Below are 24,305 nucleotides of genomic sequence, written 5' to 3'. Positions count from 1 at the left end.
AAAGTGAAGTATGATGGTAAAGTGTGTATGTATGATGGTAATGTGTGTATGTGTGTGTGTCCCTCAAACTGTTGTGTTACAAGCTGCCTGTTTCATACAGCTGCTTTTGTCATTTATGAGCTATACTTTAAAAAAAATTAAAAAAATAAAAAAATAAATAATAATCTAGACTGTTTCAAGTCCAACAATTTTTATCACTGGCTTCAGTAATCTGAGAGATTTTGAAGTATACTAAATTGTTTTTAAAAAAAAGTTTCAATGGGTAATACTACATTCAGGTTTTGAAAATAAATCTTGGAATACAATAAAAAATGAAAATGGTTTTATGAATTTCCTCTATGCATATAAGTGTTCATATAAAAAGTGCTAGTAAAATGGTTTTTTTATTTTTTTCAATTTTAGAACAATGAACTTCACGATTACCCATTAATACTTGTTACGTTAATATCAGAAGTCAATGCTCAGAAATAAATAATAAAAAAAAAAAAGATTACCATTATTGTGTTAGACTACAATATAGTCTTTTACTTAATGTTTCGTGTCAGTAAATAATATGGTATCTGTCTCTTGATCATTAAAATTCTTAGAACAATAAAATATTCATTTTTCAGGTTAGGGTGCAAAGCTTTCCAGCCTCTGCTAACATTGATTTATTGACCTGTGTATCTGCAGCTTTAATAATTATATCTGCAAACTAAAAAATATGCTGAAACCTAATCTGAAATATTCTAGAGGTCTTGAGGTGAAATGATTCATTTATTTAGGACTGGAATAGAGTAGGTGATTTTCTACCGATTCTAGTGGATTGTAGATGAAACTCTTATAGTGTGTGTTGACAAATAAGCAGGAAATAGCTGCTGCTGTTCAGTTCACTGGTTTTGTTTGTGGAGGGTTCCAGTTTTATTATTGCCTGAAAAAAACTTTCTCCTTGCTGTTTCCCTTCCTCATTGTTTCTTATTATGTGCAAGAATTTATTAATCCATCATACTATTGTAATTTCCTTATTTGTTATATTCTGATTTTTGTTTTGGATGGGTTTGGTTGATTGAGATTTTCTTAGTAATTGTATGTATAGCTGATATACAAATATGGCAAATCATGAAGATACCCATCACTTCTTATTACATCTAAATGCAGTTGCATCAGTGCTGAATCTCTGCCCCTCAGTAAAGATGATCCACTGGCATGCAAAGAATTCTCAATGTGTGCTGATTATATAACTTGGCAGGCAAACTCCCTTTCCACATTTCCATAAGGAAATAAATTTTTAATTCCTTTTACAGTCCAGTTTCTGGAAGATACATATAGGGATAAGATTTGAAGCATTTATATTTTGCATCTAGCCATCTTCTTTGCTCAATTATATTGATGAGAAATAGCTAAAATGTGAATGGAACCATTTGCCAAACAGCATGTACTTGTAGTCCTGGTTGGCTTTGGATAAGGCTTGTGTTGCTTACTCCTGAGTGCTCCAGCTGGTCTCATGGCTTTCAAAACAGAAAAATATTATGATTTTTGCATCCTCTAGAAGTGGTGGTGTCAAGTGTTAAAATTGGTTAATAACTGTGTGTTGTCAGCTAGATCCTCAGTTCTTGTAAATAGAAATAATGCCACTGAAGTCCAAAGTGAAAATCACCAAAAAGTCTCAAGCAATTCTTTCAAAATTTATAAAATGAATATGAGGTAAAATAGCTATTTTTTCCTCTAAAATGTTCCGTTCTTGAGAGGTTTGTTAGACTGATGGGGCACTTCTATGTTTTCTCAAAATCTTTAAGGGAAAAGGTATACAACTCTTTGGAAAGCCTCCTTATTTGTGCATTTTCTAATATTGTGAAGGAGTAAGTTAATGTTCATTTTCATTGGGTCACCTTTTTATTCCTCAGTTAAAGCCTGACTTAATGGTTCTGAGGATTTACTTATTTTTGTGTTCGTGTGAGGGTAAAGGCTGAAGTTTTAAGATCCACTACAAGGAACTGCAGGTAACCTGTAGGCATTTAGTCGATCTCAGCACCTGCGTGTGTCATGGATATCTGAACTTCAGGACTTCAGTGCCTCTGTTTGTCCCTTATTTCTTGTGATTTAGGTATTTAATTGCACTGTAAGGTATTTGACGTGTGTTCTGCTATTACTGAATTTGAAGGCTTTATTTTTTTAAATGATAATGGTTGTTTACATACATTAATCTGTGGTCTTTGTAGCATACAGTGATACAGCTGGAACAGATTTATTAATCAACAGTTTTATAAATAAGCTAGTGTGCTTCAGCTGAACAGATTGAAGAAAAATAGAGACAAATGTTTCTTCGAGACATTTTGTCATGAAATTGTAATTAGAAATAAGGTTATTTTGATGTTTGGATTAAAAATAAATGTTGAGTTAAATTAAATAGTTGAATATTTATTTTACTCTTGTCAGCATTTTCTTTGATCTATTTTATGCTTGGAATGGCAAACTTTAATTAAATTTGCAGTTGTTTCAGCACAATTAAAAATGTCCTCTGTGCAAAACGGGACATAAATCTGCATGAAAATAAGCCATCTTTGAATACAAAAGTAATAATTGAATGAATCATTTAAACCATGCTTAATGGAAGGAACATAACCATTTTATTTGGTATAGCATCTGTTTTAGTGTAAGTCTGTAAACTTCATGTGGAAGAAATTTCTTTTATTGAAGAATTCAAAGTGTTGTAAATTGATTTTTAGACATCAAGGTCCCTCCATCTTTATCATAGCAAGTCACAGAATGTAAGCCAGTGTTACTGGCATAAACACTGGGGCTGTCTGGTATTTTCATTTTTTAGCAGGAGGCTGTGGCAATTTTAGAGATACTTTGTGTGTTCTTTGCTGTAGTACTCCTTGCTTCTGAAATGATTTCATCAGTTCTCGAAGTTTTTTGACTTTGCCAAAACTTGCATGAATTGACTGTGTATAGTTCAGGCTTTTCTTTCAGTCACTCATTGCAATTCGATTGGCATCACTGAAAAAGTTTCATTTTCCAAGGCACCAGATCAGTAAGTAGGAACTAATCTGAGAAATGAACACACACATTCTTGCAGAATGTCCTGCCAACCTGATTCTTCTAGGACAGTGTGAACACAGCAGCAGGGAAGCCATCGTACATATTGTATGTAGAGTGGGGATAGTTTTGCAGTGGTATACCTTTTTGATTTTGATTTTTCTTTGAAGATTAGCAAGGTATGAGCAGAGAATGTGATCCTCTGAGTCACATCTAAGCATCTAAGCCAGCTGAGATTCCCAAAGGAAAGGTTATTACGCTAATTGCTTTTAATAAGGACTGTGTTAAAATGACATACAAAATTTTTCTTACTCTGGTGATGGTAGTATTCATGACTACCAAAAAGTAATACATAGGTTTGATTAGAAAATGGGAATCAGACACTCTGCCCATGCGTTAATGGTAATGGATGAGGCAGTAAATTTGCAATTTGTAGTGCAGTGAGGTCCCAAGAAATTTTTACCAGTGGGGACTTCGTGTGTTCCTCAGCAGAGTTATAGGTTGTGAGTTGTCCCTAGAGACTGTGTGAAAGTATGCTTTATACCAGATGTTAGTGGTTTTTGAGCTCAGATATCATAGGCATATTCTCCCTGTGCTTTTGCTAGAATATAATATGCCACAGAGAGCACGTGATGAAGGAAATAGGATCAGTTCCTCTTTTTCTCTGTAACTCCCCTTTTTTCCTCACTTGTTTTAATAATCTCTTCCTTGAGATGGTTTTGTTTTCCTACCAACTGCCTTCTTCCTGCTTTCAAATCCCTATTGAATAACAATTTTAATGAATTTTTACTACTTTATTCTCTTTGTTACTAATGCTCATTTTCCTCTTTGAATGTATGTTGAATTACATGTAGTTTGTTTTTAGCCTTTGGTTGAGGAAGGTGCTTAAAAAACAAATTAAAGTTCATTTATAGTCTAGAAGCATGAGCATTTGTACATTCCCTAAAATAGAAAATGTTTACCTGAATTAAGGCTTCAAATTATAAACTCTTGTAGCTAAAGAATTTTAATAACACAGTGTATTTATCATATAGCACTGTGAAAATAATAGTTCTTATGGTAAGATCAAGATGAAGAGTAATCCAGTCCTCTTCACAAAGGTAGGAGAAAAGGAGAGCTGTGGAGCTAAACTTGTGTGGAATTCATCATTCATTCAGTAGGAATAAAAAATACTTCAGAAGTGTTTCTAAGTATTTGTAGTTTAGAGTAACAAAGGAAAGCCAATAGTCCGACACAGTGTCTGAAGTAAAGAAACCCAAGAGAAAGAAGTTACTTATCTGCTGCACATTGATGCCTGTCATCGCTTTGCTGCTATAATCTCTATTTTTAGAGGCTAATGATAGGGAGTACTAACCGCGAGTGGAGAGCAAATGGCAAGAAGTGACACGTTCATCAAGCTTTTAGAGATTGCCTCTGATAGTGGGTTACTCGAGTGCACTGAAAAATCTTCAGGAGTTTATTTGTAGATTAGAAGAATCCATGAAGGGAAAAATTCAATGAAGTCTTAAATTATGATTATCTGCTCTACATTAAGAGATTATCTTCCTGCCAATTAGGTGGAAACTAAACGTTCCGTTGTTGGTAATCTTTTTGGTCAGTGAAATTAATTATTGGATTTTTTTTTCCATGAAAATTAAAGGATAAAGAAAATGCCTTGTGTTATTTCATATTTTTAATCTAGACACTACTGTTAAAATATCAGAATATGTGGAAGTGTTTTCAACAAGTACTTATGAAAATTTTACTTTGAAAGCATTATCTGGAGCACTAACTAGAGGTTGCTAGCATACGCAAAAAGATTAAATGAAAACTATCTTCCAATACTAGAAACAAAGTTTTTTTTCAAAAAGGTGTCTCCATACAAAGCAATTTCAAAAGGCTTCATGTACCTGTAGTGATCTGGACAATAGTATTTTATGTAGAGCTATGTACAAAGTAAAGATCTAATTTAAATTTTACCCTATCATCTTTTTCTTCAGAAGTGCTTATTTCTTTAGATAAGCCTGTTCATGTGTTTTGTAGGTCCTCAGGATGTTCATTTTGAGATGAATCCAGAAGCAAACCATGCAAATGCATACTTGTGAACTAAGAGGTGATAAATAAAAGTCTGATCCAGACATGACTATACCATTCTTCTTTATTTCTTATGAATATGGAAGACCAACTTTTACTAGCTTTAGCATAGTGAGAAAAAAATGAAGGGAATTTTAAGTTGCATCCACCCCCAGCATTCAATTTTGAATTTTTACAATATATTTTATTCTTCTCAGATATCAAAAGAAGAGGTATCTAAAAGATCAGTTTAAGAAATCCATGAAAGCAGGCTACTCATTTTCTTCCCTTTAAAGGCTGTTGTTTTACTTTGAGTTGAAGTTTTAACTGCATAAAAAATTGTTAAAAAATTAATAGCTAGGTTATAGGTGATCTTGGCATTTACTACATTTTTTGCTTAGGCCATCTTACCTGTTAAACTTGCAAATTTATTTTTCTTTAGAAGTTTACAAATACACAATATTAAATTTACTATGCAATAACAGATCAATAACAGATTTTATCACATGGACATGAATATTTGAAGGCAATATATATCAATTTTTATGTCAAGCAGCAGAATATGTCAATGTGTTTTGAGAGCATGTCAAGCAGCCTGCCAATGGAGAAGCCTGAAAGATGCATTGCCCCCTGTGTCATCTTGGACTCTCCATCACAGTTGGAAAGGAGTGGACGTATCCACATCATATTCTTTTATCATTATTATTGCTATTTTTGAAGTAATTACATTTACTTTACAATGGATAATTGTCTTTATCCATTGAGCATTGTATTGCCTCAACTCTGAGCACTAAAACTGAAAGCTGGGAACTGAGTCAAAAATAAAGGCAGACAAAGCAGAGGACATGCTCGAGGAGTGCTGCTCAAGCACTTTTTATGGTGTTCAGCCACCTGCCAGGGTCTAGCTCAGAGAAGAGGTAACCTCTTTTGCCTACCTGTGGTGGATCCAGAGCTGAATTCTTGTACAATGAGCTAAACAGACTCCCCAGACAGTCCTGGTTTTATATGCTCTTCAATTTATTGTTTTTAGTCTTGAAAGAGAGCCTTTCTGTACATTGCATTCCCTTAGATTTAGTGAATTGAGGAGTGTTTAGTGTTTTTTATTTTTTTTTGTTCGTTTGCCTGTTTTTATGCAGGGGAAAAAAAAAAAATAGTAGTGTGAAATACAGAAATTCTGTCACCTTTTTGGAAACCACAAGTCATTCCAATCTTAAGATCAGTATCAGTACATGTGCTAATGGCAACCTGTATCAATGGCAAGTGGGCCAGAACATACGCAAACGTTTGAAAGCTGTTCCCCTGGAGAATCTTTGTTCCTCTCCAATGCCCACACAAAAATGATCTCAAAGCTACAGGGTGTTCTGTGCTGCAGGAGCTCCAAATCTGGTTGTAATACTTCAGAAGACCAGTACAAGCACATCAGTATTTAATTTTCTTCTACAATCTTCGGCTTTCACTGTGCAGGCAATATCATTAACTTTATATTTAAGTAGCAACCTTTATCTAGCAGGCACCTAAAGTGCTTATCGCTTCTGAACTTGATGAAAATGCCATTAAAGTCAGGGGAACATTTTTTTCATTGACTTTAAAATGGATTTTTGGATCAGGTCTTGTCTACCTATCACACAAATGTAATAAAGTCATCTCTGTAGTGTGAGAGCAACAGCAAGGTGGACAATGAATAACGCACAGTATGCTGCCAGGATTTTCAGCAGGATCTTGTAGACATTAGATTTATCAATGTTTTTGGAGGCTCATCTGTGCTGTATATTAATCTTCAGGTCTTTAGTTTGTTCACACCTTTGTGAACGTTAGTCATCTTGCTTCCCATGGTGCTCCCACTCTTAATGGACAGCCATAACAGACTTCTGACAGCTCACTATCATCCTTGTTATTTTCTGTAGCATTTTGAGTGCAATTCACTTGGCCCTGGTGCACTGTCAGCTTGTAGGAGTTCTAAATGCTGTTTGCAGTATCATTATCATAAAGGTATGTTAAAACTACACTTTTCTCCAGGGGAAAGCTTGCTGAATGTGACCCCCAGCTGCTTCTGGTGGATGCTAGGACAAGCATTGATTAAAGTTCTTGTCACTGTCAACTTCATCTGTCTGTGGTTTCTTTTAAGACCATTCCTTCCATTGTTTCTGCTGACATGTATGTGAATATACCTTGCTTAAATGGTAGCACAGAAGAATGAGAGCAAGTTTCTCTGATTCTCTCATTTTTCTGCTTCTCCTTTTCCTTTATGGGGAGTTGACATTGATTGGTAATACTGCTTACTTGCATCAGTTTATATATCTATGGAATTTGTGATTAAGGAGAAATTATAAGGTGACCAGGGCCATTGCACCCATCCCTATTCTCCACCAGCTGCACTGGCTGGACTTGCAGAGAACAGAATTATTATAAGGTACTGATATACTCTGCTAAGTGCGTCTGAATCTCATCATTTCCTGTGATAATTCCTCATTTATGTACAATGCCCTGGGGATATCTGTGTCTGAAACTATGATCTAGCAATTTCTGCCTAACAGCCTGCGCTCCTGGACTAGTTTTGATGAGGATTTATGACTTACATAGTTCATTTCTGCTTATATTCATGTTTTACTCAACTTAGCCTGAAGGAGGGTTGGTAGGAAGAGTCTACACCTATTATTAGATAACTGAGGAAAAGTCTGCATGTGGAAGAGTTGTTTTCTCACTGTATCAGTTACATAAGCTGTTGAGCACCCTCATTTGGACTTTTTTCAACTGCAAAGGCCCTACTGTTAACTTAGCTCTAGTCCTTACCTCACTGACTTGTGGGCTTTGTGCATTCTAAAGATGCAGCTTGCTTTTTCTGTTCCCCTTAGTCCTTCGATATTCTGTCCTCGGTAAAGTACAGAAGATCAAACAGGCTGAAGTAACTTTGTGTCTTTCTAGCACATGATCCCTGTACTATTTTATTTTTGGCTCAGAATTCTTCTTGAGTCAGCAGTGTTTCCAGTAGTGGAAGTCTTGGTATGGCAGTGCAATGAAGATCTCAAACGACATGTTTGAGATCTACATCTCAAAAAATCTACTATATCTTCCGTGTAGTTTTAGCTCACCAAAATGTCTTGGGGCTAAGGACAGATCAGTGTTACTAATGTAAACTTTTTTTTTTTTAATGCTTCTTTCATGCATCACATTAATAGTTTAATTTGCTATATGGACCGTTATGCTTTGTTGTGAAGTTTATATTTGTTGTATAATGATACCCACATGAATAGTGGTCAGTGCTGAAGAATCTTTTCTTGGAAAATGTGTCTGCCTTTGTTGTGCCATCTTAAACTGGTATTGTACCAGGAAGGTTCAGGTTACCCTAATGGCTGAAGAGCTTACTTGAAATAGTGTAAATATACTGCAGTTAGACTTGGATTAGCAAGTTGAGTTTGTACTTATAAAAATCTTTTTAGTAGGGAACATATGGCTATTTATTTGTGAAATTTTCTGTAACCCAATCTCATATCTTTTAAATGAAATAAGGCTTGTGTATGAGTATTAGAGAACTTATTTTTGTCTTTTTTTTTTTTTTTTTTTGAGACAGTGGTTCCCTTTTCCATATGTGTCACTCTTCACTCACGTGTGACCCCATAATGTGCCATTCTTGAGGTTCTGGAGTCTCAGTGATGTGGAAGAGTAATGTCATTCTGTTCAGAGAAGTATTGTGTATAGTAGTTCTCATCCAGAGATCCCCAAGTGATATAAAAGCATTCATGAATTATGCCTCTGAAGAGTTCTACACATACGTTTTTAAATTTAAGTATAATACATATTTACATACAAATAAAATAAAATAAAATTTTATGTTTTTAAGTGATAGAGAAATGTCACTAGCAATATAAATTTTTTAATGAAAAATGAAAATTTTTGAATGCGAAAAAAGTCATCTAAATTAGATGTTTTCATGAAAAACTTTCTCTCTGGACTACTAGTATCATAAGTATTATGCATAATCAATTTGTTAAAAGATTAGGAGCATTTGGAGTGGATATTTGGTAACACATCTACATAGTAAGTATAAAAACAATTAAGCATATATACATACACGATAAAAATGTGTGTGTATATATATATAATATATAGTGGTTACATTGAATGTTTGGTTTACAACACCTTGAGATGTGAAAAACAGTCTTATTCCCCCAAAAGGCAGATTATAAAGTAAATTTTGATGGTTAAGAAAGGACATTTTGATATTAATAGTTCTCATCAGCAGAATTTTTTTGTGACCCTCAGCTGTGGTATCCTTTACAGCAACCATCTGTTTTGTCAGTGTCATAATTTTTTTTTCAGTATCTCAGATGAAATTAAAATCATCATACAGTGAACTTTGCCAGGAAACAAACAAACAAAAAATAAACTTGAGTGTAGCATTAAAGTTATTGCAGTTCATTGCAATTTATGTTCTTTATATGTGCTATTCAAAAATTAGAAGAAGAAATAATATTTTGAATGTTTGGGGAAAGGCTGTCTATTTGGGTTTTGCTTATATTGGTGTTCCAGTATTTTTTGCAACTTTACAGTGAAACAGGATTTTAGAATTTGTAAGTGTGATAAAGAAATTAATGGGGAGAAACAAAATCAGCCAGAATCACAGTGAGAAACAGGTTGCTGTTCTCTCCCACTCTTTTCCCTTTTGCCGATGTTCAACAATATCTCCTCATTAACTGTTATTTTTACTATATGTCTTTACAGTCTTAAGCTTTCAGGTATTTATAGTTACTTCCATTTGTTGTTATGTTCTGCTAGGGAATTCTTGTAGTGTTTTAGATGCTTCCATAATCAGCACCTTTTAATACCAACTTTTCTCACCCTTTTCTTCCTGCTTTTTCTCTTCTTGCATTTCCTTCCTCTACCTTGTTTAGTGTTCATGAGACTATTTTCTGTTTCTTAGTCCCATCCCCTTCCACATAACGCATGAATGGTATGATCCTGCTAGACAGCATAAGAAGGGTAACGAAGCTGGTGAGGGGTCTGGAGAACAAGTCCTACGAGGAGTGGCTGAGGGAGCTGGGCTTGTTCAGCCTGGAGAAAAGGAGGCTCAGGGGCGACCTTATTGCTCTCTACAAGTACCTTAAAGGAGGCTGTAGTGAGGTGGGGGTTGGCCTGTTCTCCCACGTGCCTGGTGACAGATGAGGGGGAATGGGCTAAAGTTGTGGCAGGGGAGTTTTAGGTTGGATGTTAGGAAGAACTTCTTTACCGAAAGGGTTGTTAGGCATTGGAATGGCCTGCCCAGAGTGGAGTCGCCATCCCTGGGGGTCTTTAAAAGACGTTTAGATGTAGAGCTTAGGGATATGGTTTAGTGGGTACTGTTAGTGTGAGGTCAGAGGCTGGACTCGATGATCTTGAGGTCTCTTCCAACCTAGAAATTCTGTGATTCTGTGATAAACTAGGCGGGTGGCCCAGTTCATTTGAATTCCTATGCAGTGCTTTCCATTGTTTTATCAGAATGGCTGAGTTCAAGTACAAATAACAAATACAGATAAAGTACGGACAACAAATGCTGGGAGCAAAATTTGATCCTTGTTTCCACTCTTTCATACCTGATAAAATACTCCAAAAGGATAATTATTACAGTAGTGGCCAATGTATCTATCAATTTATACATCTAGTTATTTTAAATAATAGGAATGAAAGTCAATTTATGAGCTGTTTGTCTTTCATAAATGCTTGAGCTTTTTTTTTTTTTCTTTTTAACCTTGACATGATTTGTATGGTAGTTTATTAAATTAGCTTAAAATGTTGTGATCACTTAGAGTGATATGTGGTCATGTGTTCCCCTAAAATGCATCAAGAATAATGAGTGGTAATTGGCTTGAGACATTGATTAAGGAGCTGTTGACTAGATTGGAGATGTAGTTTACCACACACATGGCATATCAATTTTCACCTATGTTTTTCATTATTATTCTAAAGATAAAATATTTTGTGAAAGTATATACGCGTATTTTTGTGAGAGTATATACATATATATAGTTTTTTATGTAGTTATATACTTAAACTGTAGAAAAAAGTTCTTTGTTCAGTGGAGTTGTTTAAAGGGATTACTCTAACATCTCCAAAAGAGTTTTCTATGGATGATTTTAGTAAAACTAGACCTTCAGCTGTCACCTCTTTCATTACAGAGAATCATGGAGAGGACATGCTAGTTATGGTAAGCCTATTCATACCACGCTGAACAGAATGTGTTAAGTTTACCTATATGGTGTTAGATGTTTCCATCAAAATGATGCTAAAATGAAGGAAGCCTCTTGGAAATGGCACACTGACTCCTCATATGTGTTTCAACAGTTAGGAAATGGGGATTTTGTTGTTGTCAGCAGAAGATGATGTAGGGAACACTGTATATAAATAGATTCTCAGAGATGTGAAATGATAGATTCTCTGACATGTTTCTCATTGATTTACACAATATATTCTTTTTCTGATATCCCTACATGGTGGAAGTTCAACTATGTCAAAGGAAAAATAAATAAATAAGCAGAAACTTTTGTTTTGGAAGTGTCATCATATGTTAGAAAATGGTATCCAAAACTTAACTGACATAAAGTTATTTAATACAATGTTTTGCCAGCTAGCTTTCTGCATATGTAAAAACAACAGAGTTATCTTGAGTAACAGTTCCCTTGTATTGTTTTTGAGCAACATTTTATATTACAGTATTATGTCATAGGGGTTTATTTTCATAAAACAAATGGGAAAAGAAGAAATCGCTCTTCGTCCATACTTACTAGAAAACTACAAGAAATTGTCTTAAGAAATTATTAAAAAATAAAAAAATAAAAAAAAAAAGATTACCCTAAGCCCTTTGCACATGTATATCAACTAACGTAAGACAGATCTGCAAGTCAGTCGTGGCCTTGCACAGAAGGTTGCAGAGACAATAAACAAGAAAGGGATGGTTGTGCCAACATGTCTTTCTCCTGACATTCTCCACTGAATATGTAATGTTTTTCATAACTTTTTAAAGTGCTCTGAACAAGACTGGTCACCTTGTGTCCTGGTTTCAGTTAGCACAGAATTAATTTTCTTCCTAGTAGCTGGTGGAATGCTGTGTTTTGGCTTGGGATGAGAAGAGTGCTGATAACACCCCGATGCTTTAATTGTTGCAGAGCAGTGCTTATACTAAGCCAAGGACATCTCAGCCTTTTGCTCTGTCCTGCCAGCGGGCAGGCTGGGGGTGCAGTAAGAGCTGGGAGGGGACAGACCCAGGACAGGTGACCCAAACTAGCCAAAGGGGTATTCCATACCATCTGACGTCATGCTAAACAATATATAGGGGTGGCTAGCCGGGGGGAGGGGGCCGGACTGCTCGGGGTTAGGCTGGGCATCGGTCAGCGAGTGGTGAGCAATTGCATTGTGCATCACTTGTTTGTACATACTATTATTACTTTCCTATTATCACCATTGTATTATTATTGTTATTATTTTATTATTATTTTGTTATTATTATTTTCCTGTCTTATTAAACTGTCTTTATCTCAACTCACGGGCTTCACTTTCCATTTCTCTCCCCCGTCCCAGAGAGGGAGGGGGGAGGGTGAGCGAACGGCTGCGTGGTGTTTAGCTGCCGGCCGGGTTAAACCACGACACCTTGGCTCAAGATGTGTAGAGGTAGACCATGAAAAGATTCAGGGACGTTGATGTGCCATCTTGTAAGAAGAAATAAAGTTCTTTGTTTTTATAAAAGAACAGAGTAGAGAAGTGCTTTATGTGTTAAAGGGCAATGTTGCCATGAGGGGAAAAAAAATAAAAAGGTAAAGTACAAATAAGGAGAATAAAGGAAAAAATTTTAACCTCCAGAGTACTAAGGTCATGGAACAGTCTTGCAGTAGTACGTCAGGGACAACAACCTACTACTCAGTTTGAGGGGGAATTTTTTATCAGTTAGTGCATGGGAGTCTGGAAGGGTATTGAGTACAATTGCTATGGGGTATATTTGATAGAGAAGAGGTCTTTTTCAATTTTATGACTCAATAGTGTACTGTAGCTTACAATAAGCAGTTTCAATGATTAAAAGAAAAATAAGTTGTAGATTTTTAAGAAGTGGGAGAAGCTGATCAGTAAATACTTGCATAAAAAGTGGAAATTCAAAGAAAAGTCTGTAATGAAAGTAGAATATTTCTGTATGATGAAGTAGGTGGTTGATATATGAGAAGATTTCCATGTCTAATTGCATTTGATCCCTTTGATCTTCACAGTCTGGTATATTTCTCCCTGATGATTTTCTGCTTCCAACTGCCTTCATTCATTTCCAGTCCTACATAAAACACTCTTGCCCTCCCCTGTGTCATTGAGCTATAATCTACCTTTTTTTTTTTTTTTCTTTTTCCTTAAAACACCAACTGTAAAATATTTCTAATATCACTAAGAACTGTCCACCAGCAAAGTGAGTTAACAAAGAAGTGTTTTTGAGCAAGCTTAAATAATAGTGCTCTGCTTTAGTTAATTCCTGCCCTGTCACACTGCTATGAGTGACACAGAAGAGAACCTTTCACTTCCAGAGTATTTCAGACAAAAATTTAATAAATAAAAAATCTCTGATTCATTTTAACTTGACCATATTAGTCATGGAAAGGATTCAGTAACTTAAAAGAGACAAAAGTAACTAATAGTAACATGAAGTCTCTACTAAGGATTTTCTTCTATGTCTCAGGTTTTGAGAGCGGATAAAAGAGGCTACATAATAGTGTGTTGAATCAAGTCAATAGATACAAAATCCACAAAGATACCTAAGCAGATTAAATAAGACTGAAATTATAGATGAATCAGTAACAAACTTTGGTGTAGGTGATGAGATGCCATCTCCATAAGAATACCCTGAAAACGGCCATCTTGGGAAACTGAAAATCTTGGGAAAGGACATTCATCCACAGAAATGTGTAAAGTTAGGAAGAATCTTTCTTTATAAATACTTAATCACTAATAAAGACTACATTACTGTAGTGTCCTCCAATTGTGATTTTCAAAGTGTTTTAAGAATATACAGAAATATATTTATAGCGTGGTTTTAGCATACTATGGCTGTTCTCACTGAGAGCTGATCTCTTCCTCTCAGAGATCCCTCCTTTTCAGGTTTGTTTGTATGCAGACTGTACTTTGGAGAAAACCTAAAAAGAAAATAAAAAAATGAGTGGCTGGGAAAGGGTAGTCGTGAGTACTGGACAGTGCATGTCATGGTCCTTATACTTTATGTGAAAGTATGTGACTAGTGAAAACTAATTTGAAGGGCAGTGAATATTGTTATGACCTCTTTGCATTTGCTAGAGTTTTGCTCTCTCTGGTTGGGTTAAAGATGACCTTTTACTGGAAGTAGTACACAGATTTGATGTCATGGCCAGGTCTTCCATAAGTGAGTTGTCTCTAAGAAGGGCTGTTCTGCACACCATTATTGTGCTCCTGGTTGATTCCCCTACTTCTCTCTCATAAAGTATTATTGCAGGCTCCCTTAAGTGTTATTGCAAAGTGCTATAGGTCTTTGGATTCTTCAGGGTTATTTTTTTCCTCAATTTCCTGCTTGTTGCTTAAACATGGCATCTCTGGTTGCATGCATGGCAAGTGGTGCTCTAGTGGCACAGCAATTTGAACTAGATAATCGCTTCAGAATGCACTGATTCACACTATCTGTTTTGTCTTTTGTTCACTTGCTCTGGAGTAGCAAATTTAATATTCTAGAGGACAGTATTTTGTATTGATTTTACTTACAAAATCAATAAATAAAAATAACTTGGCACAAGAGGAAATTCTATCACACAGTCTTCGTGGAAATTGTTGGAAGACATAATAAAACATTAAAATGAAGTAATATGTATAAGTAAACAGTGTTGACTACATCATTAGGAATGACAAGCTTATGATATAAAGTACTTTCTTTTTTCTGAAGGTCTATTTTTATTTTGGGACTCTGTTCCTGTTCTCATGGGCATAACACATAAAAATGATCTATGTTGTTTATAGAAGTGTCAGAAAGGATGCTGAATCTTTCAAGAAGGTCCTAAAATATGCTCTTCATTTTTTTTTTCTGCTTGTCTTGAGCTTAGTCTTCCACTCACGATGCTTCCGAGCTCTCACTGATTCAGTGAATGCAGTAAACACTACTGTACTGAGCTAATTGGCAGTGGGTTTTACTAGAGCTGTTCTGTTATACTTGGTTGGAATCAAGCCACTATTAAATCAGTTAAAGCGGCTGTTTTGCATAGTGATCTGGCAAAACGTAAAGTGACTGTGATCTAGACTTGCATAAGTGAAGACAGGATTAGTTAAAGAAGACTATAGCTGGAACAGCCGACTTTAAATCCATCTGGGAGATCTTTTGGTCAGTGTAATAGGCCAGGAAATGAGGAAATCACTAGCAGAAATTTTGCATATTTCTTGTTTGGTTTTTTTTTGTTTGTTTTGTTTTTTTTTTTTTTCTTTTCACTTTGCACCCAACCTACTACTCATTATGAATTCATTATAGCTGCTTACATAAAGAGGAAAACATACTCCTCATTTTTACATTACAGATGAAGCAAAAAAAATATCTTATTACTTTTGAACGTTCTACAGTCCCTGGAAGGGTGGAACACTGGCAAACTTATTTGAAGGTTGGAAGTATTTCAGGAGAACAAATATGAGTTAGGATCTCTTGTGTGTCTGTGGAACATGCTCCCTAAATTGTTTCCATAAGATTGAAATTGCATGTTACAACATTTTTAATAGAATCATAAATCAGTTAATACATTGCATAAATAAAGAAATAAATATTTGAAGATTATGTGGTATGCTAGAGTTTGCAGCTTAAGCATATTACAACTTTACAGTGTTAGACTTCCTGACACCTTTATACTTAAAGAGAAATATTATTCTGTAGTTACAACCAAAAAAAAGTTCATATAGGTAGTACTGTTTTATCATTGATCTGATTTATTTCAAATTTTTCTGGCATTAAACAACACTCGTGCACAGAGTTGAAGTAAAACTCTTTCAAAACTCAGAATTGGATTTTGAATGAGCTTTGAGGGTGTAAAACTTTACCTGCTTTTGAATGACTCTCTTTACTACTCCAAAGGGCCAGTGAATCATGGAATGAATAAATGACAGACCTATAAGCACAGCTTTTGGATTTACTCCTTTTCTTTTAGTACAAAGCAGAAGAAGTTGCCAAGACCTGTAGCTGATGACTTCATTTATTTTTCTTTTACCTCTAACAAACATATGAACCTTGATATTTGATTTATTTTTGGTTTATTGATTACATCAGGAATGATTTTTTTTTCCTCCTTATAAAAGTATTAGACTGATGCATAATTAAAGAAAATGGCTGGACCTGGTGATCTTTCAAGGTCCTTCCAACCTGAGGGACTGTATGGTGGTATGAAAATGGTTATGTAGGCTTTACTCTTCTTCTGTGGTAATGATTGAGGAATAATTTGTCATGTCCTTGCACATAATAATCCTCCCTTTGGGATTCCAGCCATTTTTGACAGGAAGAAGGGAAAGGGGAAAAGATACCTGAAGAGGGGGAATTTTTCAGCTTCTGTCATTGGGTCCAAACCTCCAGTTATGCAAAATGTTCTGCTATCTGGACCAAAAGAGCAAGAGCAGGGGCAGGGGTGCAGGAACAAGAGAAATATAAGACGAAGACATAAAGAACAATTAAATGATTCAGCATTATACTTTTTGCAATGTGAGGCACCGTATTACATACCCTACATATTGTGCACAATAATTAGATCCACAGAGATCTTAACCATGACTGTACTGAATGTATAAAATTGTCAGAGAACAGGCATCGAGACACACATTGCTAATGTTTATTCAGTCAGAAAATAAGAACTAAAAAGAAATGCCAAGTCACCAATAAAAAAAAAAAGTAAAAGAGAATGAAGTTCTCCTATGTTATAGTATTTCACTTAAAGTTCTAACAGTTTAATTATACATTTAATGAGAAAGAGAATTTGTAAAAGGAACCTGTAAATCAAATGTAACTTGAATTTAATCCAATGAATTTTATTTTTCCTTTTCTGTAACTAAAAAAGCAAATAATATAAAAGCCCTAATCTAAGCCTGATCTGAAATATCAGTGAATGGTATCTTTGGAAATTTGATTAGTGACCAGCAGATTGAGGTAGGCATGCCAATAACATGGGTTGAAAATATTTTCCTATTTGTTTTGAAATCATAGAATATTGAAGTCCTTAAAGTATTTGTTGGCTTAGGACTGTGGTTCTGAAAGAAAGCATAGAATTCCCAGTCATACATTAAACTTAATTCTTCTAATTATTCCTGAATATATGGAAGCATTTTTAATAAACCCATGTTTCTTTCTGAGCCTCGCACACCTGGTGCATTCTATTGCAGTTGTTTTCTTTCAGGTTTGACTTAAAAATATATATTTGATAGGATATTAATATATTACTTTTTAAAAAAAAAAAAAAAAGATATTTTGAGAATTGTATCCATTTCTTATCAGCCCCTTCAAAAATTCATGGAGAAATCTTTAGAAGCTCTTCTTAGTTGTGGTCCATGAACAAAATGGTCCTGATTAAACAACTGAAATCAACTAATCAGGTTACATAACCAGAGTCAGATAATTGAAGGAAGCACTGATATTTTATTTATTTTTTAAAACTAGATGAAAACTATATATAGTGGACAGATATAAACTGCCATTTTAGTCACAAGTTAAATAAATCATACTGCTTAACAGAAAGCAATTTTAAGGAGAGCTAAACATTATTTATTTTTTTTTTTTTCTGAAAGTTAAAAAAAAAAAACCAACTTTTTTTAGAGAACAAATTCTGGATGGCAGATGTAAAAAAATATGTAATTTTTTATTATGCATTTGTCTGTTTTTTCTTTATTAAATTTTTATATAAGTGTCCATGTAAATTTTTTTTTTAAAATCTGGACAGGCTTTTGAGGAGGAAATGCTGAAATACCTTATTTCTTAGCCACTCAAGAAACTATATTTCTAATCTACTACTTGTTCTTCATGTTATCTACCATGCCAGAAAGACTTTTGTTTGCTTTTATTACAACTGAAATCACGCTATCTCTGCTGGCTGTAGCACTTTCAGGAACTGTCACTCTCATTTTCCCATTTATAAATGTGCCGAGAAAGTATCTCCATTTCCCTTCTCTCTCTAAATTCAGAGCGTTATCATGCTTTAATGCAGAGAGTACTTTGCCTTTCAACACTGCTGTTCTCCATGGTCACATGTTCATTGTTAGAGTGCATCTCTGCATAGCTATACAAGAAAATGATTTTAATTAGAGGTGAACCTCAGGAAGATTTAGCTCCAAAGTACATGTGAGCCTTCCTGTATCTATGGAGTAGGTAGGAATTTTCAAATGACCAAGGTTTATTTGGTGAATATATATTTTTTAACTAGTTTTATTGTTACGTGCAGTAATGAGAGTTTTTGAGCATCACAAAATGCTTTTCCATTTTTGAGAGTGAGGAGGTGGTGCTTTCTTTTTGTCTTTTTTGTGCATTAAATTTATATATTTAGAAATAATTCTGTAGTCCTCTTGTGCTTGCCACAAGATGAGCTGTAAGGGTGACATGCTGAGAATTAGAGGAGGTGAAAAATGGGAATAATTTAGTTGCATGAAAGTGGAAACAGACACCATTAGAGCTGTGATATTTATGCAGTTCTGAGACCCACATATTTCAGATTTCTTCTACCTTGATTGAAAATTAAAAGAAAAATGAAAGCATTTGTTTCTTGCTACAAACTTCAAAAAGTTCCAATTTTAATGTAGCTACAGTCATCTGTCTGTAAAGGTGTGCCATTGAGCTTTTTTGGTTTTGTTGTTCTGGTATAAAAGTGGATGAGTACAAGTCCAAGGAACTGGAGAGGCCTTGTTTGGTGGACTAATGCATGAAGTTAGGAGGCTGGAACACAGCATGCAAGCAAAATGAGAAATGAAAAAATGTGCTGCAGAAAAGGGAGTTCATAATAAAGAGGTAGTGCTAAAAAGAGTTTGTATACTCTTTTTCTTCTGATTGGGTGTTTACCAATAAAAGTTATGGGATTTTTCTTTTTCTTTTTTCTTTTTTTCCCCTCAAGCAATGTAAACGAGCATTGGCTAATTACACCCTTGTCTGTGGTATTTTAGCAGATATTTGTTCAACAGAATACACATGTTGCTATGGCAATCATTTTGTTTGTCAAATACTAAGTAAACTTCAAAAAATAAAAGCCTTGAAATATTTTTTTCTGTTGTGACTAGTATCTCCAACCCACACACAGTAGATAGGATCCACTCTCTAAAACTGGCAGTGGCCTCACTGCTGTGAGAGGTGATCTCTGCAGTTCTAGGTGTATCTGTACACCCATCTGCAAGCATGAAACAGACCATTCCTCCTTCCTCCACGCAGGGTATTTTGCCCTGTGCAAGGCACTATTTGTTCAAGCTGCATTGAACTCTCCTGCCTGTTTTCAGAGGGCATACCCCATCTTCCCTAGATGTCTAAAATATCTTTAAGAGCTCTGTGGGATAATTCACTTTTCCTTATGGCCCCAATGAAAAGAATGATTCAGCTGGTCATCATACACAGCTATGGGTAAAGCTTAGTTTTGTGAATTTATAGGTCAGGGAAGGAAGTGTAGTTTCTTTGAAGGAACTCCTATTTCCTGGCTCAGCTGCTTACATGGTAGGGCAAGTTAGGTTGATGTATCGCCTACTTTCCCTTCCAAGAGCGAAGAAACACTGGTAAGATCCACAAGTACTATTTGCTCATAACCATTACTGACATCATCTCTCCTCAGAGAGCCACCACAGTCATAATGGATGAAAATGAATGCTTTGCACTTTCCTCACATTTTCTCAGAAACTGAATATTAGTAGTATGGATTTTTGTCCCTTACTATACCAGGTAACAGTTTTCAAGGGTGTACCTAACAAATACCCTTCATACAAAGGACATTCTTCTTGAAGTTAACTGTTTTTCCTTTTCTATGAGTGCTCTCTTAAACTCTGATCTGCGAAGAACATGCTTGTCTAACGCATGTCTAGAAATTGATAGGAGATAATGTGAAAAGAAACCCTGGGAATCAGTGTTCATCTATCAGCTTCACTTTGTGAAGCAGATCATGCTGGATGCAATTTCAGCGGAGATTGTTACATTACTTTGATATCACGTGGAAGTACAGCCCATTTCTGTAGTCAGCCTTGATTTGACATTTACATCTGAGGGAAGAGGCTTTTGTTGGCTGCTGCTCTTGACAGTCAAAGAGCATTTATGGTGACTGATTTTTAAGGTTTCTGATTCAGGCTGCAATAAGATTAACAAAAAGTTTCCTTCAGCACCAAATCAAGGAAGATTCAAGGATTGGATGACATTAGGCTGGGCACTGAAAAGATTTTTTTATTATTATTATTATTTTTTATCAGAATGGATAAAAAAAAAAGCTGATAACTGCATGCCTCTCTATATTGTGTTCCATTTTTAGACATTTCAATTGTTTGGACTTGCTTCCAACTACTTAATAGTTTCACAACTGTGATTTTGTTCCTGGTCAGACGGCTGTAGTTCTCAAACACTCTAGGTAGTTGCATCACACTTACAAACCCAATGGAAAGCAAGAATAGTCAGTAGCAGATAGGGCACAGCTTCTGTGCTTTGCAGACAAGGGGCATTTAATACAAAAGAACTTTCCTATTACTCCAGTTAGTATTGTTGCCCAGGGCAACTGCAGACATCTGTAATTTGCAGGCCAAACCTCTCTCTGCTGCTGTTTGAAGGCTGTTGCCCATCCTTCTCCCCTTCTGTCCTCTCCCCTTCTGTCCTCTCCCCTTCTGTCCTCTCCCCTTCTGTCCTTGCCCCTTCATTCTAATAAGTTCTTTTGGGAAAACTATGCAGTATTATAGCTGTGATTACTGAAATTAAATGTGATATTTCCCTGATCCATTAGTTGTTCAATCTACTTGATAAATATCATTTTAATTTGGGGGCAGGCAGATTGTGTAAACATCACCTGAAATCCACCCTCACCCCGACCCTCCTCGGTTATTTACTTAGGAGCAGTGACTGCTGGAGGGGAGGGGGGGGAACTGTTCATTGATTTAATGTTGTTTAAAACTAGTATACTAGTATACATCTTTCCCTTACTGTATTTTATGGTATTTTACAGATAGCTTTGGTTCTCTGGTTTTGGTGCACATAATTGAAACACTATGTTCTTAGGTTTTATTAAAATATATATATCAGGAACTGAGTGTAATTAGACCTACACAAACCATCCCTCTCTGCCTTCAAAGTGTTCCCTCTGCCTCTAAACTCTGAATGAAAATGGTGGGTGAACTTCAAAGAGAAATCCTGACTCCCTCTGTCCAGGCCAACCGCTGCCTTCAGCCACTCTAGAAAATATTGGAGTGACTTTCAAGTTTAATTGCTTTAAATGCTGAACTGGGGTTGCTTCTGATTAGCTTGAAATTTAAATATACCTTTTTTTCCTCCTTTTTTGAACTAAAACTTCAGTATCACTTCAGAAACAATTATATGCAGGCTTGGCAGACCTGATGGAAAAAAAAGACTCATTTGGAAATGTGACTTTGCAGTGTAGTTCTTGCTGAAACATCAAGTATTTATTATAAATATGTCTTCAGTACTGGGAAATAAATTCTAATATTTTTTGAGAGTTTTTTCATTTAGCCCATTTCTGTTTCTCTAAATTATGATACATGAAAGTGAAATGGACTGATGATGCATGACCCACATTTAATCTGAATATCCACCAGCAGTATAACTGTGACAGCATATGTTTACTCGGAATCATACAGCAGACAACACATACAACATAATGATAGAGGCTGCATATGTGTTTTTTTTTTTCCCTCTCTGTTATACTTAAATCAACAGAATTTATGACATTCACTTGGGGGGTTATTAATCTCAGATCTTCTTGCTTTGTTTTTGTTTTGCAGTAACATTGCAGGTTTGGTCTTTAACACAGCTGGCTGAATTTCAAATGTCATACAGGTGGCTTTATCACATGTGCTATTAGCTGTGAAGTGAAGACCTTGAATACACATATGTGCACAAATAAATGGAGGGTAAGAGAAGAAAGATGTCTGTATAAAAGGAGTGCAATATATTTCAGCTGTTTGTGTGTGAATACAGCTTGCGCTTGGTAAAGATTTCAAGTTGGCAGTTATGCCTTTCACCACTTGCCATCATCAACCCTAGTACAGCAATACAGGAAAGCCTTTTCTGTTATCTTCTGAAATAACTCATGAACACTTACATTATTTATTTACAATGTCTATTCTTATGCATAGTATCTGCATGTTTTATGGGTGCATTATAACAGCAAAAAATGTTCCACATTGCTCAACTCTTGCTTTACCGTCTTTGGAAAGGGCAGAGTACCATACTGGGGAAAATTTTTACACATTACATATTTTTCCACGTAACTAGTATACTAATCTTTTAAAGTTTGTAACTTGTTTCTAAGCTGTTAATTGAAGGAAACAAGTGTGTACTGAGAAGTGAGCTTGAATATGATATAAAGAGACACAAATCAATTCTGCATTTCAGTGAGTCAGTTGTCTATTTCTTCTGACAATCCTCTAGGTAGGTTTTGTGCTGGTTTTTTTTGGCATCAAAAATCTCTATTCATCTGATTCTTCTTTTTTAAATCAGTGCTTGCATAATCTGCTGTGGATACTGCCTCTCAGGCTAAAGTATGGTATAAATATCCTTGACTTGAGCAGAATTTATTCTTAGTACCTCATCAAGTTACATACTGTGATGATGTCCTTGAAATCTGGGATTCAGTGCTTGACTTTTTAGCTTCTAAGCTCTTAAGAAATAATGTGATTAAGAGCTGGCTCCTGCTCCCATTGTCTTCATTGACTTGATTCAGTGGTGATGGATCAAGTGTTTCATGTACAACATACAAGAGTGAAATTAAGGCTTTAAAAACGTTATGTCTACTCAGTTAATGGAGATCATTCTGTGACTAAATTATCTTGAGCTGGAAGACTTATGAACAGGTTGGAAATTATGGAAAGTTAAATAGAAATAGTTAAAAAGGCCTGTTAATATAGCAGGTTTGAGTATGTCTGTAGTACTTCAGTCTGCTATGAAAACATTTTGGAGCTGGTTTGCTCCAAAGTGACTATATAATAGTGACTATACATATGTTTAAGTGACTATATGAGGTAAAAGTAATGTTTTTTTAAATGGCAAAATCACTGTTTAAAATCAACCTCTTCCAGTGTGATAGTGATGAGCCATTGCATTTGTAACTTGTAAGCCAGCCAGCACCATCCATGGTCTTTTGCTGTGTGGAAGTCCTAATGAGAGCAAAAGGCACAAGTGTTGCCAAATACTTGAGTAGAATATTTGGGAATCCACATTTCCCGCGCATTGTAGAAGCGTGTCATGTAACAATGAGTTATTATAAGAGCCTGTGTGTGTGTACTAGAAGAACATTGGTGGGAAAGCTTATATTAAATGTTTTTCATCAGAAGTTTGCTCACAAGGCAGTTGATTCTTTTCTTTCCAGGGTACTGAAATCTTATTGCAGAAATGAGAATTTCAAATTAAGATTTCATTTAACAATTCTTAGCTTGTCAATCAGTAAGTAAGAAGTGCAGATTGTCAGAGTTAAAAATTCTAGGGATTTTGGTTTTGGCCAGAACTGGCATCTAAAAAAATGGTACTACATGCAATTCTTTTAAGTTAACTACATTACAGAAAACATGTTATATTCAATATACAAGAACTTTAAGGGATAAGTTTTTAAACAGAAAAGCTTATGTTAATGTGATTTATCAGGTTCTTTTTGGGGAGATCTGTCCTGACTCCCAATAGCAGGTGTTGACGGAGTAGAAAAAATAAATAAAATTAGTCAAGATGTTTATGTTTAATTCTTCATTTTGATTAACGGTGGTCTTTGGCATCAATAGTGAGGATGATTTACTTTTAAAAAATATATTTTGTAACTTAACCAAACTGAAACTTCTAAGGTCAGTAAGGTGTTTGTGGTTACAAATCTTACTGTACTGAACTTCATCCTTGGTTTTGTTAAATTTGAATGGGCAATTCAGATTAATTGGCCTTACTGAAGGTCTGCTTAATTGCTGCAAGAAGTACTTACTTGCCGCTGAAGCAAAAAGTGTGTATTATCTGCCTTATATCTTGAAATTTTTCCTTTAAAGAGATCTGAAAGCTCAGTCTTCTTTAAGTGAAGACGTCTCAACTGTCATTTCTG

General features: G+C 35.4%; 1 protein-coding gene across 5 annotated transcripts in view; it reads left to right on the top strand.

Annotated features, from left to right (window-relative positions):
- Window positions 1-24,305, top strand: part of DPP10 (dipeptidyl peptidase like 10) — a 471,329-nt gene that overhangs the window by 354,326 nt on the left and 92,698 nt on the right. The gene's annotated exons all lie outside the window — the stretch shown is intronic.

The sequence above is a fragment of the Anas acuta genome, chromosome 6 (assembly GCF_963932015.1).
Source record: "Anas acuta chromosome 6, bAnaAcu1.1, whole genome shotgun sequence".
In the NCBI taxonomy this organism is placed as follows: Eukaryota; Metazoa; Chordata; class Aves; order Anseriformes; family Anatidae; genus Anas; species Anas acuta.
Note: the sequence above shows the minus strand (reverse complement) of the source record. Positions and strands in the feature narration are given on the sequence as shown.